We start from the raw sequence: 20,350 nt of genomic DNA on the forward strand, positions 1-20,350 counted from the left end.
GAAACAAAGATTCCAAGAAAGTAGTGACCACTGTATGCAGTCAGAAAAAAAATCTGGTTTATTCAGTACAAGCAAATGCTTCATATAGTGAAGCACCACATGTATTTTACCTAATACAAGACTTCTCAGTCTCAGCACTGCTAATATTTTGTTTCAAAGAACTCTTTATTGTGGGAGGCTGAACTGTGCATTGTAGGATATTTAGCAGCATACTTGCCTTCTACCCACTAGATGCCAGTAGCATCGTCCTGGTTGTGACATCATAAATGTCCCTATACATTGTGAAATATCCCTGCAGAAAGAGAGACAAAATCATTTCTGCTTGAGAACCAGTGACCCAGTAGGTATTGTGTCCTTTCCCATTCTGTTAAACAAGTCAAAATTCTAAAAAATACTGTATTATCTTGACCTCATTTGTAAATAAAAACACTCCCAGCATTCTACCACTGCAACAATGCATCAAATTGAAATGTAAGTAGCAAATCTTAGAACATATGGGGAGGAGGTAAGCTTTTAATTGAGTGCTTGCATATGGATGAAAAAATTAATTAAAACTGCAGTAGTGTGTCATTAAAATCTCTCTGACATGTTAAATAACTGAGACTGTTCCTAAGGAAAGTGAAGTTAGGTGTCTTTGCTAATCCTTTGGTATATAATGCCATGCTTAGAGATTTGCTTTGCTTCTTCCTCTGTTTCAGATTATTTTTCTGGAGCTCATTAAACACTCTTCTGCCTACCCCCATAAACACTAGTTGGGGTATTTTATTTATTTTAATAATCAACTCATCCTGTTTTCCTTGGGCTCTCTCATGCTTGACACCATATTAAGTTCTGTCTGCCCTCCTAATTTCCCCATCAATTTCTTAAAGATTTAGCATGCCTGTAATTTGTGAAGCTAAACACTCAGGAGAGGAAAAAAAGAAAGATGAGCAAAACTGTATATATATAAATATTTAGACATTGAACCAGCTTGGAATGTCTGCAGCCATCTTGAAAAGGTACAACCAAAGAAATTGACATACAGAAGATCCAGGTGCTTATGCCACTACTAAGACACATTAGATACATGTGTGCTGGAAGGCACAAGCCAACAGCCAGGATCTTAATTCTGCTGTTTAGCTTTAATTATTTAAGGATTTTTGACTTAAAATCATTGATATTCCTATTCTGAGAATAGTGGTCATAAGGTAGAGAGGCCAGGAAGAGTTAACAATGATAAGAAACACAGTTTTTACCATTGAGATGTTTGATTTTTTAAATTATTTTTAATAATTTTATTCATTTATTTATGAGAGATACACACAGAGAGGCAGACACTAGGCAGAGGGAGAAGCAGGCTCCCCGTGGGAAACCCGATGTGGGACTTGATTGCAGGATATTGGGATCATGCCCTGAGCCAAAGGCAAATGCTCAACCACTGAGCCACTCTTTGAAATGAGCATCCCCCATTGAGACGTTTGTACTTCAGATAGTATGATAGATATCTGGCTCTTAATTTTCATGTGTTATCAGAGCTAATATATCACCTTAATTTTAATTTGTGCTTCTGTTCAATATATGCCCCGCAACCTATTTGCGTCATTCTAACCAGGAACTTTATGCATACATGTTATTTAATTATATCTTATTATTTTTGCAGGGTTCTTGTTTTCATCCAAAATATCTTTCTTCTCTGTTTTTTTTTTTTTGCATAATTTCATATTTACCTTTTGAGAACAAATTTTAAATATCACTATGGAATTATCTTTCTCATCCATAGTATTTATGGAACTCTCTATAGTTTCATGATCTTATTATTTTAGTAATAATAAATCTAAATATTACTAAGAATCAACTATTTACCTTATGCTTTTCTTTATAGTTACATGTATTAAAATTTTAATCCTTTCAAAAATCCTAGAAAGTAATTATTATTCCTCAAAAACAAATGGCAAAAATTAAGCAAGAGAATTTTAAGTAATTTGTACAACGGTAAATAACTGATGCGGACAGGATTCAAATTCAGGCAGCGTAACAGACCCTGAGTTAGGATGGGGTTGAGGCTGGGGCCCCTGCTTATCTGCTGAGATTTTTGCAGAACTGTGGAGATATTTACAATACATAGATTATAGAGATAATACATTCAGTTCTAAACCAGAACTTGGAAAAACTGACATTAAGTTTTTTGTTTTTGGTTTTGTTTTTGTCTCTATAGTGAGCTAGGAAGGTGTCTGATGGGAAGTGAAGGAGAGGTTAAGGAAGGCAAGACAAGTTCATCAGAATTCCAATGTTAGTGCTTTCCAGATGCTTTGCTTTATGACATTTGATTTGCATATGAGAGGAGATGGGTATATACTTTAGGATGATAGAAATAATGATAATAACAAAACATTCTTAACATGTTTTACACTTTGCAAAGCACTCTCACATATATAATCATACCAAGTTTTCTTTTACTATGGGAAAAGTAAAGTATTTGTTTTAAAGAAACCACCTGTTTTAAAGAAAAAAAATTGAGACCCCAAATCTGTGACTTCACGAAGATTGTGTAACTCCCAAATTCTACCACAGAATGTAATAACAATGAGATTTTTATTATTCAATGCCTAATTTATGTTTATTTTCTTTTTTTTAAATTTTTATTTATTTATGATAGTTACAGAGAGAGAGAGAGGCAGAGACATAGGCAGAGGGAGAAGCAGGCTCCATGCACCAGGAGCCCGATGTGGGATTTGATCCCGGGTCTCCAGGATCGCGCCCTGGGCCAAAGGCAGGCTCTAAACCACTGCGCCACCCAGGGATCCCTATGTTTATTTTCTTAAAATTCCCTTCCTCCTCAGGTAAACACACATGCACATCCACACACACATCTGAATGTTCACCTCTTCCTTCCACATGTTTGTACACACATGCATGTATTCACATCCCCCCACATGTGTGCATACTGACATCTCACATACATGGTTCCTACTGATACCTCTCCTTTCTCTTAGATTCCTCTCATACATGTAACACATTTGTAGGTCTTCCTAGCCAACAAAAGAACATTTATTTCTCTAAATGACCTTGGCTCTTTTCTGTTTAATCCCATAAGGCCTAAGTTAGGGATTTTTTATTTTTTTAAGACACACACACACAGAGGCAGAGACAGAGGCAGAGGGAGAGGCAGGCTCCATGAAGGGAGTCCAATGTGGAACTCAAAGTGGTACTCGATGTAAGATTTAATCTCAGAACCCCTGGACCACACCCCGAGCCAAAGGCAGACACTCAACTGCTGACCCACCCACGTGCCCCTGGGTTAGGGAATTACTGAAAGTGGATATTTGGGTAATAGGTTCTTTATTAGAAATATTCAAGGACAAGTTTAGTCAAAGTAATATTCAAAATAATTGAAAGTATATTTTTTGTGAAAATATCTGAAGCTTTCATAGAGTGAATATATTTGGCATTCTTTCTCCCTCAAGAGTCTTTCTAGGGGGTGAAAAGGGGATAAAAGAGAAAGGGAGGGAATCCTACTATTGTCATTTAAAATGCCATTAGCTAACGACAGCATGAAGTCTTAGACCATTACATTTTGGAATGTGAAAGTACATGTTCTGGTGAATACATTTCCTTCTAGTAAAGGTTGTTTGATTAAAGGGCTAGCCCAGGACAGGCATGAAGAGAGAACTAAAAATCTGCAAGTAGGACTTCACAGAAGTCCATACTTCTTTCAAAACACAAAGGTCTCTTCCAGTATCAGCAAACCTGAAATTACAAACACTTATCCAGTTCCACTGCTGTGGAGTATCACTGTTATCAATGTCAAGTAAGATGATTACTGTAAAAATAATATCTTGTATTATAATAACAGGAGCGATGTAAACAGAACCTAGGAAAGGTAGGTAGAGGTGAGTTGGGGTGATTTTCAAGTTGCATTCTTTTTCTTTTTGGCATAAAGGAACCCTCATATCCTTGTCTATTTTGTATCTGTCAGACACTACATATGACATTCTTCAATCTGATGGTTCAGGTGAAATGTGATTTGGTTGCCACCTAGCCACTTTCTCTCCTTTGCTTCTGGAACGGGCACAGATTTGTTACTGCCACTGAGCCTAGAGCTCCAAGGGTTGAAATTATTCCTGCCCTGCCTTTTCTGTCCTATTCACAGCTGGAGACATCATCATTTCAGCTTCATTGGATTTCCAACATTCTTAGGCCTTTCTCACTAAGCCCTCTGCACACCAGAAATACTCCTGCATGTCATAATTAGATGTGTGAAAGTAGTCAAAATAAGAAAAATCTGAAATAGTACCTTAGTAGCAAGAAATATGGCTACTTTGCAATTTTAGAAGGCTCATACAAGTGCATTTGAATGAGACCTTGCTTCGAGCTTGTCAAATATACTATACATTCACACACAAAAAAAGTTAAAAGAAATAACATTTGATACATTAAATACAGGAATATAGAGTGAAATTGCTCAGGCTTATGGGAGGACTCAATCAGAGACTGGTATCCAGAACTCAGAAAACAGACCAACAGAGCCCTAGAAAATAACTAGAGTCTAGGTAATAAAGAGAGGAACTTAGGACTTAATCTGGAGTTATAAATGACTATCAAGATTTTGAACAAACAAACAAACAAAAAAAAAAAGATTTTGAACCTAATGTTGAAGACCAACCACATTATATGATACATGTTGAGATTGTTATGTTCAGTTTTGGCAAACTAACAAAAAATGAGGGCACATGGCCTATAAAGGGAGAAATAGAATAAATACTAATTTTGGGAACTAATTTCTCAGACATATGTAGTAAGATGAGGCTTATATTACTAATTAGGTATAATACTAAAGATCATGAAAGAATATGGTTGTATCCTTAAATGTTAATTAAAAAAATGTATTCTCTAAAGTAAAAATAAAGTTAATATAGTGTCTTAGTAAATTATATGAAAAACATGTACTAGTATCACTCAAATTCAGGGATATATGGCCTGATAAATGACTAAAAACACAGGTTGTCTAGTAATTTTTGCTCTCTCCCCTGTTCCTGCCATTGCTGTCTGCTGTAGTAAGACTCTGGTTTCAGAGCTCAGCAGGGAAAAGGCAAAGATTTCTGTTGTCACAAAATCCCCTACATCCCTGTGTGTGTGTGTGTGTGTGTGTGTGTGTGTCTGTGTGCGTGTGTTTATATTTGCCAACTTCCCATCATTTAATCCAATCCTTGTGACCACAGAGAATTGGTTCTTTTTTCTTTTTTTTTTTCTTTTTTAAGATTTTATTTACTTATTCATGAGAGAGACAGAGAGAGAGGCAGAGACACAGGCAGAGGGAGAAGCAGGCTCCATGCATGGAGCCTGACGTGGGACTCGATCCTGAGTCTCCAGGATCAGGCCCTGAGCTGAAGGCGGCACTAAACCGCCAAGACCCAGGCTGCCCTGGTTCTTTTTTTTTTTTTTTTTTTCTTCTCCAGACAGTAAGTTAGATGTCCCTTTCTCTATTTTTACAAGCAACCCCTAGTCTCTGAGTTATTCTTTTAACAGTATTCATTCTGTTTGATTTGAGAATGATAAAGTATATCTTTCCTTACATCTTTTGTTGGGAGAGGCAAAAAGCCAAAGAAGTATTTACTCCTATAAATTCCTTTCAAAATAGTTTTCCTTTTCTTACTTCAACTGGAGGTGTGTCAGAGGAGATGATAGTCAAACTACTAGTTGTAGCTTTTCTTATGTACCATGAGATATGAATGTAGATCTATTTAGGATACACAACATATTTTTTTTAGCTTTGAAACATTAACTGAAATTCTAAGAGAAAAAAATCACATTTAGTCTTGTTGTTCTAGTTTAAAATAATCCATCCATGTCCTAATATTTATTTCCATTTACTTTAGATTTTCTGCTTCTGCATGATTGAGAGTTACTCCAATTAAGGTGCTTTTCATCTTCAGAGTCTTTTACAAACAGTCATTAATTACAGCTACGCATGTAGTCAGGTAATGATTTGGGATATCTCAGGGGCTTCCTGATTTATGTTTCAAAGGACATATGATGATTAGCAATCCTTCCTTCTACTACAGCATAGAAGGTGACTCTTGCCTAAGTCAGTGTGCCAGGGACAAATTAGCTTGAGTGTCAAATATACAGATTAAAGGCCTTTTATTCTCTCTTCTTTCTTTTCTTCCATCCATCCTCCTGTCCTTCCTTTCATCCTCCTTTCTTGCTTCCCTCCTTTAAATGAATCCTTCCTTCCTTCCTTCCTTCCTTCCTTCCTTCCTTCCTTCCTTCCTTCCTATTCTTACTTACTTACACAGGATGACAGAGAATGGATTTTTCCTCTTTCAGGAGTAAAGAGAACATCTCTCTGATTTCATAGCATGAAGATGGAAGTACCAGCAATTTATGTCTCTTCTTGCTCACAGCCTACAGTTGTTGGTCCAGAAAGGAAACACAAGCACTTCAATAAGAGCAGCTGCTTTCACACCCAGATATTTCCTTAATTTTGTAAGTCTATTTCATCAGAAAAGTTACTACTTTTGGACCATGAATAGTTGTAGGAACTATTCAGTAATGGTAGTACAATGGTACCACTACCATTGGTACATTGTACTGCCTTCAGTTTATAACTAGCTAATCACAAAGGCTTGTATGGCACTCTTTAAATTTGTCCAAAGTAAAATATAGATCATTGATGATTGTAATGGAGATTATTTCTTAGGAAATCTGATTCAATGTTTTTGATGAATGTTTCAAAAATAGTATGATCAGGATGGAAAAGTCAGGACACTTAACCAATTTAAAATAGCAGCCCCAAGGTGGTGCCAACACAAAGGGCAGCCAACCATCATGACAGAAAACCAAATGTTTATGTAAATCATTCCATAAATGTTTTATGAAAATTGAAGAGTATTGTCATTTGAATTGTAAATTACAATATCCAAAGTGAAGTGATCAGTTATTGGTTTGTTGTTTAGATCTGAGCATCTTAAACCTACAAAAACCTTCTTCCCCTTGGAGCCAATGTCACTAAAACAGACTTGGGAATATATTTGGCACCCTTACCTCTGATCATTACTCCTCCCCAAGTCTTACTCGTCCCGCCCCAGCCATTACTGTATTAAAAATTGACTAGTCTGAAGTATGTCCTTTATAAGAAATATTTAAGAAATATCAGAGGACATTCAGATTTTTCAAGTAGGTATGAAATCAAATTCCACAATTTGAAGATAGATACAGTAAGAAATTTGACAATTCAAAGTTGAAAATCCTAGCCCCATCATTTAGTTTACACACATGTGCGTACACACAAAGTTGGTAGAAATGATTTGGCATTTCTCAACCCTGAATTTTCTTCTCTATAAAATGGGAATCTCCTCGGTGTCCATCGAAAGATGAATGGATAAAGAAGATGTGGTCTATGTATACAATGGAATATTACTCAGCCATTAGAAACGACAAATACCCACCATTTGCTTCAACGTGGTTGGAACTGGAGGGTATTTTGCTGAGTGAAGTAAGTCAATTGGAGAAGGACAAACATTATATGTTCTCATTCATTTGGGGAATATAAATAATAGTGAAAAGGAATAGAAGGGAAGGGAGAAGAAATGTGTGGGAAATATCAGAAAGGGAGACAGAACATAAAGACTCCTAACTCTGGGAAAAGAACTAGGGGTGGTGGAAGGGGAGGAGGGCGGGGGGTGGGGGTGAATGGGTGATGGGCACTGAGGGGGGCACTTGACGGGATGAGCACTGGGTGTTATTCTGTATGTTGGTAAATTGAACACCAATAAAAAATAAATTTATTTATTTATTTATTAAAAAAATAAAATGGGAATCTTTATAGATTTGTTTTGTAGATTTAATTAATAATGTAATTAACATGTAACATCTGTAATTGACATGGTAGATATTATTTCAATAAACATTTTAGTGAGTTTCTACTTTAAGTTATAAAATATAGCTATTTTGCTAGAATTAGGACTTAAAATTGGGTTTTAGAAGGAAAGTATTTATATATGTTTCCATTTTTTAGTGTGCCTTCAATTCATGATTTGGATCAGGCCAAAACACATATGAGAAAAAGTTCAAACATACTAGTAGTCAAATAAATACAAATTAACCATAAAATGGATTTTATATTTATAAATATAGTATTATTGATATGTGTAGGAAATTGGCAATTTCATTTTCTTCCTGGGATGTGCAAGATGGTAGCTTTACACGCTTCTTGTAAGATAATTTGACTCTGTTGAGTGCTTGAAAAAGGCTTATTCCTTTTCCTTCACCATTTCTAGACGTTTATTCCTGGAAGAAAATTCGTGTTTATACAAATATTTATAAAACAATCGGAAATATATGAGCATCTAATGATAGAGAATATTGATTGACTAAATGGCTATATTACCACAAGGCATAGAATCCAAAAATGATGCCATGGAATAATGTATTGAAGTACCGGAAATAGGCACTGTATACTCTTCTTTTTTTTTTTTTTTTTTTTTAGATTTATTTATTTTAGAGAGAGAGCATTAGTGTGAGGGGCAGAGGGAAAGGGAGAGAATCTCAAGGTGACTCTGTGCTGAATGCAGAGCCTAATGCAGGGCTCTATCTCACTACCTTGAGGTCATGGCATGAGCTGAAACCAAGAGCTGGACATTTAACTAACTGTGCCATCCAGGTGTCCAGCATTATATATTCTTCTGTGGAAGAATGACTGTTACAAAAACACATGTATAATATGAGACCATTTTGTTACATATCTATATGTGTATATATTTTTTTCTTCAAATAATTTATATAAGGAAATATATTCTATCTTTAATAAAAGGAAAACAATATGATTTTATTAAAAATATCAAAATATTCAGCTCACCATTTACACCTGTATAATTCTGTTCATTAACAAACTTAGTGCTGTTATGATATTCTAATCATTTACCTGTTTCCACATATATCTTTTTGATTTAAAAAATTACATGTTTGTTGCCATCTTCTGTTTGTGTATATTTTATACCTGTTAAATATGACACAAAGAGGAAGTTGGATTAGCCAAAAACACTTTCCCTTTTCCTTTCTTTCTATCTCCAGACTTTTGTCTGTAGTGACTGTCATTTTTGGTGGTGCCATCAAGAAAATCAAAGCCAAAAGGAATTTCAATTTTAGCAGGAAAGATTAATTTAGTTCCAGAAACGTTGATTTGCAATGTTTGTGTTATTTCAGGGTGATAATATTTAACTGCCCTACTGAGGAACATTTAGATGTAGTATTTGGGAATTGACACGGTTTAACTTTACCAAGGCTCTGTGATCTTGAAAAAACTGAAAATGTTATAAAATCTCCCCACTTGTTTGTGTTTCATAAAATGGCTTACTGAAAAGAACCACCTTTCCCCCAAATGATTAAGGGGAAAGTCATAGACCACCCACCCTTGTTTACCCAAGAGAAGACCAGCCATAGATCCTCTAAATTCCCATCCTTTGCTTGATAGATGATTAAACCTGCTTGTCCCTTCGGATCAGTCTCAGAACAAGATACTTGTTAATCAAACTTCAGGTAAGATTTTTTTCCTTCCTCCAGACCCCTGGGTCAGGCTACAACCTGCCTTTAACAGCCTCTCCTGAAAATAGGATGATCTCAAGACAAACCATTCTCTAATCTACTGTTTAATTATGCCATTCCTATTCATCTCACTTTCCCATACCTGGTTCTTTTCAGCCTTGTTTGTCTTTTCCAGTGGAAGAAACATCCTTAGGCCTAACCCTTGTGAAACTTGCATACTGTGGCCATACTGCTGCCCCTAGAACAGTCTCTTTTGCCAACTCTTTGCAATAGTTCTTTCAAATACAGTCTCTTCTTAATAGGCCTGCATTTGTCTTTTATTGATCAAGGTAAGTGACATATAATTGGTTATAAGAGAACAGAAGGAGAAAACTTGGCTGAGTATGTAACCCTGAATATCATCAATATTTACAGGGCACAACAAGGATAAGGAGTACGTGAGATAGTTTGAAAAAAAAAATCTGAGGAATATAGTGGAAATTGGAGACATTTGTATGCAAAATTAAAAGTGAGAGGCATAGCCCTAGTCAAATACAAGGTTTTATTCTCTTGACAGCAGGAAAGAAAAGAGGAGGGTCTAGGAGGAATTAGAAAGTATTTGACACCTAATTTGTGTTGAGATTTCCTTGTGCTATAGCAGTTAACTCTCACAAAGCACTCACTATTATTGATGAATAGAGTGAAGGCTTTGTAGTCAGACAAACCTGGGTTTAAATTTAGATGTGTGACTTAGACGATGAGTAATCTAGCCTAAAATGGCAACAGTGGTAATACTAATACTAATATATTGATATATACATAATATACTACACATAGTGTTGATTATTATGTATTGAACAGGTATGTTTCAGAAATGATACAAAAACACATGCTATCTAATTCCATAGCTATTATATGATACAGCTTTTCTCAATACCCACATTTATCTGTGAAGAAACTATAGCACAAAGATGTGAAAAAAAAAAAAAAAAGAAAAGATGTCCAAACTTATATGATGAATCTGGGATTTGAACCCAGGCACTCCTACCCTATCACCCATGCAACTAACTTCCATATTGGATTGTCAACCTTTATAAACTTCTTAAATTTGCTTTGGTTTTTTTTTTTTTTTTTGGTCTTGTAGAAACCAGCTAATAATATGTACCTCAGGGGTTTTTTGGAAGGATTAAACAAGACAATAAAATAAAGTGATAAGCATAATGCTTAATCTTTTAGAAGTAATAATACTAAGGCTCAGAATGGAAAAGAAACTCACTCAAGGTCATACAGGTAGTAAGTAAAAGAATTAGGATTCAAAGCTGCTCTCTCCCTAACTCAAAGACTGTTCTTTTTCACCACAGCTTGCTGTCTCAAATGAGTGAGATAAATTGAATCTTGATTAGTAAATGAAACAGTGCATTTGCTTTTATCATTCTGCTGCTTTTGGAAAGTATTTTCAACCAGTTCTCTTGTGGGAAGGGCAGTGAGACCAACAGGACCTTATGTCTTAGTGATTGCTTCTCCATCTGGCATGATTGAGTAAGGATGCAAAACTTAGGAGGAAAATCAATTCACTCTCAGCTGTCGCCTTTCTTTCCTCCTTACCGGTGTTTTACAACATCTGCTTGCTACTGTTTCTTTCATGCCCATGATTCTTAATCATTTTTTTCCAGTTTAAAATTACATTCTTCTCTAGAGGTGTCCTCTCACTCATTGCTAAATAATGCAGTACATGATGTCCCACGACGTTTTGCTTCTGTCCCTGTTGAGTGGACAAAGGCAGAACAGATGTGGCACACTGTCAGACAGAGATATCAACTGCTTTCCAAAGCTGCTTCCATGGAAGGCCTGAATTACTCTGGTATGAAAGGGTAACAACAATAGGAGCCATTAGGGCTTGGAACTGATTGCATGTCCATATCCTGTGGAAGATTAAAGAACACAACAAATTGAGCTGCAAAGGGCCTTAGTCTAAAAGTAGCCATCTCAGACTAGATCTAGAGATTAGACAAAGAGAACAAGAAATAAATATCTATTTATGTGAGCTCGTGGCATAAAATAAGCTGCATTAAATGGAACTACTAAAGATAGTTATAATTTTCTCATTTTGTGAGTCCATTAGAACAGAAACCCTATGAAAAATATTGAAAAAATATTCTATGAGTGTGTGTGTGTGTGTGTGTGTGTAAGAGAAAGAGAAAGAGACAGAGAGAAAGCAGAGTATCTCATCCCCCTTGGGTTTTTTTATTTAATGTCTATATTGTTCACTAGGATACAAGTTATACAAGACAGAGACTGCTTGTAAAGTGCCTTGATTGTGGCTCTTCTTTCAGGCAGTAGTAGCAAAATACTTATCATTTTCACTGGAACACAGTCTTAGGTTCTCAAAACAATTTACCCAATGAATCAATAAATTGATGAATATATGCATGAGAAAAAGGGAAATTGGGATTAAAGTGAAGATGCTCATCTTTATGAAATCAGTGAACTCTTAGGAAATGAGAGTTTAAAGGACAGTTGTGGGTAAAAACTAAGTTTGCCCAATTCCCCACATTTGAGACAGGTTTGCATGTTTTAGAGAACTTTGGTGGTGGCAAAACAGCTGTGGTGGAGAGGGAATAGAAGAGGTACCCAAGTTTTGCCAATTATTCACAAGAAGGAGATAGCCATCGATGAAATGAAGTATTCACTTCCCAGCCTCCCAACCTCTCACTCTCACCCAGGCAGAAGGCAGACAACCCTGACCCTTGTGCATTGTTCAGTTAAAGCCATATATACATGGTGCTGCAGCTGCTTGCTTATACCTGTCTCTCCTATTAGACTTCAAAGTTTTAGAAGCTAGGAGACTACAAAATTTAATTATCTTGGACCCTTAGAGGCCTGTCAAATGGCAGGCATTCAATCCATGAATGAATGCACTAAGTAGAGAAATGTGAAGAAACACAAAGTGTAAATTGCTTTGTTTATTTTTGTCAAATGCATTTGTTTCTCAAAATACTTATTGAACAGAGGATTCTGAGGAGATGGCACAGTAGGAGGCACCAGGAATCTGTCTTCCCACCTAGACAACAGTTTTATTGGTAGAATCTATCTGATGAGATTACTTTGAAACTCTGGAGCATGTTCAAAGCTTGAGACTTCTAGGGGAAGGCATGGTGGTAAGCCATAGTTCATTTTGGTCAATTTCAGCTACTATCCTCCAAACCTAGCCCTGTGGCAGGTAGCTTTGTATGTGTTCCTGGAGCAACTTGCAAGGCAGGCAGTAAGGTACTGTCCTTCAAAGATCAGGGATCTGTGCTCTAATCACTAATTGCCAATTCTGATTGGAGACACAGAGGTGCAAACACAGGTGGGTAGTCACTGTTGCGTCTTTCACTGCTAATTGTAATTATTTATAAGAGCCAAAAGATAGAAGCGCCCCAAGTGTCCATCAATGAATGGATGAACAAAACTTGGTATATACATACAATGGAATATTATTCAGCATAAAAGAGGTGATGGTACATTCTGAAATGTACTTTAAAATGGATCAAACCTGAGGGTATCATTCTTAGTCAACATAGCAAAAAGAAGAATATGGTATTATTCCATTTATAATTTATATGAGGTTTCTAAAGTAGTCAAATGCATAGTGACAGAGAGGAAAATGGTGGTTGCCAAGGGCTTGAGGGAAGGAGTGATGAGAAATAATCGTTTAGTGGCTATAGATGAGTTCTGCAGATGGATGGTGGTAATGGTTGTACAATAATATGAATATACTTGATGCCACCGAAGTATATGTTTAAAAATGGCTAAGATGGTAGATTTTATTTGTATTTTACCACAATTTTAAAATTAAAAAAATATTGGGAACAAAATTATTAAATGCACAGAGATACTTAAAATTTCATTATAGCTATGTTTTATTAGGTTTATACTTAGTTCAATATATTTTGGGATATTAGATTATATAAAATTATATCATTACATAGTATAAGCCCATGTCTATAATTAGGCTATGCTCATTTTATAGATAAAAGAAACAGGAAAAGGAGGAGTAAGTCACCAAAGATCCTTACATCAAAAAAAGTATGGTTAGGATGTAAACTAGTTCTGTCCCTAAAATTCATTTAAAAATAAAAATGAGGATCCAGGGTAAGTCAAGCTGTTCAGTTACTACAAAAATAATCATTATATCCCCTTACTTGCCTTAATTTTATGATCACTTCTACAAAACAAGCAGACAAAAACAAAAACAAGATTATAGAGAAAACCTCCTAAGCAGAAATGAGAGATAATAGGTAATATTAGTAAAAAAAAAAAAAAAAAAAAAAAAAAGTCAAAAATAGCATCATCAGCTACCCAAGAAAAAGCAACAAAACATTTGGGAAAACTATTACCATTCTCTAGGGAAAAAATTGTACAAAACTTGCTTAGAGTAACTGACAGTTAATTACTGATCAAACTACTTTATTGACTCCCCCCTAGTGTGGTGCTTTGAGAAGTGTCATTTTCTGAACACAAATTTCAGTGATATCTCTACATTAAGATGAAACATGTCATCTGGGAATAAAATTTTCACCTTGTTTGAATTCAGATGTCATTGTGTTTACACATTCTCTGTTCTTGGCTGTATTATTGGCTTAGAGCATGAGCTGACATATATATTTTTTGGTCTGGCTGCCATGCTAGATCAAGGTCCTATGACCCTAGCAGTTTTAAAAGAATACTAGAAAAATATTGGCTTGAAATATTGGTGCTTTGTCTTTTTGGACAAAGAATATTTCCTTAAAAATAAATCAAGGCAAACTAAATATCCTTTGCCCCTAAAAATAAATATCTATAATGTCAAGTTTAGATAATGCATTTTTGCCTCTAGTCAACTTATCAAATTTATAGGCTAAAGACAGTAAATGGAACTTTTCCTGTAGTTTTGGAATTTTAGGAATTTAATAGGTGATATATTTTGTCTTCATCTGGACTCTTCAGGCAAGATTTGGTTATTGGGCCATCTCTACCTTTTTTTTCTCCCATCTCACCCACTCAACATCTCACTGTCACACAAAGAAAAGAGGGAATGAAAAAGTGCATCCAAGGATTAACAAGTGAGTAGTAAACAGAAGGGGAAACTGAGGTTAAGGGCAGAAATTCTGGAGCATGTTTATGTGCCAGTCAGAATGGCTGAGTATAAAAAAAAATGCAATGATGCAGAAAAGAGATGTGTGTTTGTGTGTGGTGTGTGTGTGTGTGTGTGTGTACACCAATTCACATCTACTAATTCAAATATTAATTTCATTCAGAAACACCCTCATTAACACAACAAGAATAGTGTTTGAATATCTGGGCACCCTATGGCCCACTCAAGTTGACACATAAAATCCACCATGATCAGGGATGAATGAAGGAGAGGATCTGACAAGATACAAGTGGAATGAAACACAGAGTACTAGTAGACAGGGTGTTTTCTTCTGGCACATTTTCCACTTTCATAGTTTTAGTTATTGTTTGAGTCCTTATTTGTGATTATGTTGTTAAATTCTATACATTCTATGTGATTCTTTTTCTTAAGATTTTATATATTTATTCATGAGAGACATAGAGAGAGAGGCAGAGACATAGGCAGAGGGAGAAGCAGGCTCCCTGCAGGGACCTTAATGCAGGACTTGATCCCAGAACCCTGAGCCACCCAGGGATTCCTATATGATTCTTTCCTACAGTTATCCCATTTTCTGGTAAATATCACCATTGTCTAGTGAAATTATTTACCTTTTATTTCCTAGAACATAATAATCATGTGTGTTTTTTTGTGTTTGCAATTCCATTTTCTGGATCTTTGGGTTTTTTCTTACATGCCATAGTAGGCTCTGAACTCCAATTTCTGTACATCACCCCCACAAATCTAGTGAATGCTCTGTCAGCCGCCATGTTCAGTGTTAGCAGTTGTCCACAGGTGAAAGGCAGAAGTTGGCATCCCTCTTCCTCGTGTTGACACCATAGTTCATATTATCTCTCCAATGCTTTTAAATATGTGTTTTAGTTTTTGTCTGATTTTTCTGTTTGCTCTCACTGGAGGTTTTGGGCAGACCAACCTTAGTTAGCTCCTGCCAGAAATGGAATCCTCCATATCATTTCAAGAACTGATCCGTCTGCATTATAGTCCCAGCCAAATGTGATTTTAAATATTCCATTTCAAAACATGAAGCAAAAATAAAATATAAAAAAAGGAAGAATAAATTTGCAAAAACAGTATTTTTTACTGTCCTAATGTTAACTCCTTATCTAATTAGAGAACTCTCACTTTTCACGGTCTTATAAATTTAGCTCTTTTCTCCGAGAAGCTAAAACCTGACTTTTGACAAGACCATCATATTTCTTAAAACATTATAAACTGGTAATACAGAATAAGTACTAAACAAAATTACAGTAAAATGGTAAATTTGGTTGTAAGTTGTCATACTGAATAAAAATCTATAAATATTACTCTTTAGATAGCCAAGATATAAGGGAGATATTATGGAAACCAGGTGTCTAATTAATGTTATCTATAAATTCAGTGTAACATCCTGTTGATACTGTCTATGGATTGACAATTTTGCTTTGGTTAAAATACAAATTTCAAGAAAACGAAAGTTAATTTATTTACTCAGTCACTTTGCTAATCGGTATGTGATAATTAAGTATTTAGAAAGTAAATGCGTGTGTTTCCAGACACACACACACACACATATATATATATTTATATATATACACTCATAAATATTTCTAAAGTAAAAGGTGTTATGAACTCCAAACACTTTCTTAATGGACCACATTGTTAGCCTAATTGTGTTGTCCACTTTTTAACTGCTAAATTTGCAGCCTGGGAGATGAGGATACCCTGTTAGGGCAGCTCTTGTGGCCATATACCAGCAGCAATCAATGATTAATTACAGATATCATTAATGTTAACAACTGACTCAGAATTTTTCATATATGCAAATATTATCAGAGGCTGTACATTAAATATTCTTGTATCTGTCACAGAATCACACTGTGGCACACTTCATTTTTCAAAGAAGTTTACAGAAACATTTTCCCTCCCCCATTACTTCTGTAACATGACCTCCCCCATCACTGAGAAGTCAAGTTTCTAACTCTGTTCCCTAGAAATCTAAGCGCTTTGACCAGTAGAATAAGGGAAAGGTGATGCTGTAGCATTTGTACCCATGGCCCTTAACTAGCCTGAAAACTTGTTTCCTGCCTTTTGAAAACCAGGGGTATTGCTGTGAGAAACTCCCAAGCCACATGGAGAGGCCCTACATAGGTGCTCTGTTGCCGGCTGCTCCTAAGTTCTAGTCAATGACTATGAGCATCAGCTATGGGGCTTCTTTGTTATATGTGCTACGCAGCAAACTTTCAGCTCCAGTCGTATAACAGATCTCAGTTGAACACAGAAACCAGTAGAACCATAAAAAAGAATAGTACTTAAAATATTTTAAACATTACATTTTGGATATATTTTGTTCTGTAGCAACAGATTGTTCAAACACACAGGCTAAGTCGAGATAATGAATGTCTTTGAAGAAACATGCTATTGTGATCTAAGTGTATACATCCTAAATACTTCCTCTGCCTTCTTACACCTCCACTCTGAGAATGTTAAGGCTGGAAAAACATCACTGTATTCCACCTTGTTTACAGATGAGGAAGCTGAGGATTTTACGGGGAAAAAGAAGAAAGACTTAGAAGTATTGCCTGGGATTTTACCAAAGGGAGTACCAGAAATTTGGTATTTGTCTAGATCTTCTGCCTCCAGCCCTAGTCCCAGCATGTGAATGTGATTCCCTCCACACCACGTGCACAGTGAACTAACCCCAGACCTTACTACTACCATCAAATTGTTTCAATCTCTTTCTTCTGCTTCTTTCTTTTCCTTTCTTGCTCTCCCTCTTTATCTCTCTCTTGGTCTATTTGTTTGTACTTGCTTTCTATTGTACTATAACATAAGGATGTTTCCTCCTCCCCTTGAGTGTGGGCTGGACTTTTACTGACTCATTTCGAATGAATAGAATAAGATATAACTGACACCCAAGAGGAGAATATAAAGAGGTGCTGTGATATCTGTCTTGATTATTCTCTTTCAGATCACTCGTGCAGGGAAAGCCAGCTTCCATGCCTTGAAAACACTAAGGCAGCCCTGACGAGAGACATATATAACAAGGGATGGAGACACCCCTCCACCCCCTCCCCACCCAGCCAGCAGCCAGGTGAGTAAACCCTCTGGGAAGTAGATTTGTAATCCTCAGTCAAGCCCAGCAATTTTTCCGAAACCTTATGAGAGACCCCGAGCCAGAAATTCTCATTTAAACCCACTCTCAAATCCCTGATCCTGAGAAACTGTAATACAATAAATGTTTATTGTCTTAAGGCACTATATTTTGGGCTAATCATTTATGTAGCAGTAGATAGCTAATTAAGATTTCACATATTTTTATGGTTAAGAAAAACAACAAAACAGGAGGTTGAGAAGAACATTTATCTTTTTGCATGTATACTTGTTTACTACTTGTTCAGCAAGCAAAATGAATTCTAAGGAAACTAAATGTGACCTTTTACATGTTTTTCCATATGGCTTATTCATCTGGACCAAAAATTCTATATAGCCATTATATTATAGCTATTTACATAGTTCTCCATAAATATTGTTCATGTTCCTACTATACATATTGCGGTATCTTAACTCCATTTCTGTCTGTGGATTTTTTACCATTTGAATGCCTTAAAGCAACGAGAATATAGCTGGTAAGTACATTTTGAATCCCTGTTCTCCAGTAGTTTGGATCTAGAAATAATTATAATTTTATACTCATTGTATCATAGTCCAGTTGCCTGATGTTCTGATTTTTTTTTTACCACTTTTTTCCTTTTTTTCCCAACGATTCCCATTGTATCATTTCATATTGTTGAATCTGGAGTTTGATCCTTATGATGATGTTTTCTCCCCTCTTGCCCACCTAATTATATGCAATCGTTTTTATACCCCCAGGTGCGGGCCTATGTATGCAACAATTTGAATGAGTTTCCTGATAACAAGGCATAGTAAAATAAGCATGCTTTGAAGTAGAGATGAGGACCAAAATTTCCTAAACATGGACTATTTTTTTTTAAAGACAAGCTTGGAAGAAATACTTTAGGATCTCTATTATTAATTAATTCTTAGTAGGAGTAGTAATAGTTCTTAAAGAAATTTCTCTGATTATCTTAGTGTGGGAATGGTAAAGGCAGTTGTAAAAGGGAGGCAGCATGACAAATGAGTGGGTGGGAGTTCTCTCAAGGGTGTTATTCATAGGTAACTGGCCATAACCAATCAAATGAAAGTACAAGAGAAAGAGGAACAGAATAGAGAAGCAGCATGGAAACTGACATTTAGGAAGCATTTGCTATATGTGAGCCATTATGAAAGACTCTGCATTATTTCAAATTTTCCTTTAAGAAAGATTAAATTATACCAACTTTACGGATGATAAAGGAGAAAATTAGAAAGCCCAGTTGACACCTACTAGTCCCTACAACTAATAACTGAATCTGAAACCACAATTTATTCTCAGTCTTTTCCTCATTTGAATGTAACCTGATGAGTCCAGAAACTAGGTCACAGGAAGACTAGTGGAAGGTAGTGGAAATGTTTAACACAGAAAAGAGAAGATTTGGCACAAGTAAAGTATCTTCAGATATTTGAATGATCATCATATGCAACATAAAATAGACATAACTAATTCTCACAACCAGAGGTATTGTTCTAGAAAAGCTACCTAAATGATAATTTGATAAGGAGATGGAAAAATGAATTTTATATAAAGAAAAGATGGTACTAGAAATTTGTGGTGGCTCATTCCAACCAGAAATTTCTTGGGCTTTGCCAACCTGCTAACTTTGTATAGGTCCTAGCTTCCCAGTTTATCCAGAGCTTAGATTTATGCAAAGTCATCCACTTACCAAAAGAGAAACACAGAGGTAGTAATTATATTTTCTGTGTCCTCCTCACTGGGCAAGTCTGTCCAAGTTTTATCAAATTTCTCTCACCACAAGTCTTTACTTCCTTTTCCTTCTGAATATCAGTAGTTAACTTTGGTTCTATAATTATTTCGTGTCTGTATTTCATCTTCTGATTTCTTTAAGTTATGTATCACATCGGAGATAGATAAATCTTATATTCATTCCTTCACTCAGTAATTCTTTTTAGTAAGCCTGTTCACAATACTTTTATATAAGGCTTTATAAATTAATATACGGATGAGAAAGATTCTTTAACCTTAAGGAACTCATTGTCTAGAAAAGGAGACAAGCAAGTTAACAAAAAATTGCAATGCATGATAGTAAATTCTATGCTTGGTCAAAGTATAAGTGAGAAAAAGAGCAGAGATACCTAATTGAAACTAGTATCATCAGGAAAGGCTTCAGGAGGAATTGGGATCTGAGCTGAATCATAATAGGCTCATGGAAAGGCTAGGAGACAGAGACTAAACCTTCCTTAAGAAGGCGTTTAGGTGGTGAAAGGAGTATGCATATGGCAGTGACCTAAGGTCTCCTCTACTTTTTTTCCTGCTGTATATGTAATGTTTCTGAGGTGGGGAGGATGGGAATAAGTCTTTGTTGAATGATATTGCCCCCCTGCTCTCAGCAGAAATCTGTCAATATTCGAAGATGTTTCATGACTGGAGCAAGGAAACAATTGATATTTAGTGAGCAGAGGCCAAGGATGCTACTAAACATCCTACAATAAACATGAACAGACCCTTACAACAAAGAACTGTTTAGCCACAAGATATTTATAGCACCACGAGGCAGAGATTATGCCTTATATGCATAAAAATGTTTGAAACCAACGTCT

The 20,350-nt window shown here is 35.9% G+C and overlaps 1 long non-coding RNA gene across 2 annotated transcripts in view; it reads left to right on the forward strand.

Moving 5' to 3' along the window:
• Positions 1-332: 332 nt before the first annotated feature.
• LOC144324641 (uncharacterized) overlaps positions 333-20,350 on the forward strand; it is a 74,290-nt gene continuing 54,272 nt past the window's right edge. Inside the window, exons 1-4 of one of the 2 annotated variants that reach the window (XR_013390074.1) lie at positions 333-471; positions 5,856-5,957; positions 6,307-6,465; positions 17,604-17,726. This is a non-coding gene — a long non-coding RNA (uncharacterized LOC144324641). The remainder of the gene's footprint in view (positions 472-5,855; positions 5,958-6,306; positions 6,466-17,603; positions 17,727-20,350) is intronic. The other variant, XR_013390075.1, reaches the window with a different exon arrangement.

The sequence above is a fragment of the Canis aureus genome, chromosome 12 (genome assembly GCF_053574225.1).
Source record: "Canis aureus isolate CA01 chromosome 12, VMU_Caureus_v.1.0, whole genome shotgun sequence".
NCBI classification, from domain to species: domain Eukaryota; kingdom Metazoa; phylum Chordata; class Mammalia; order Carnivora; family Canidae; genus Canis; species Canis aureus.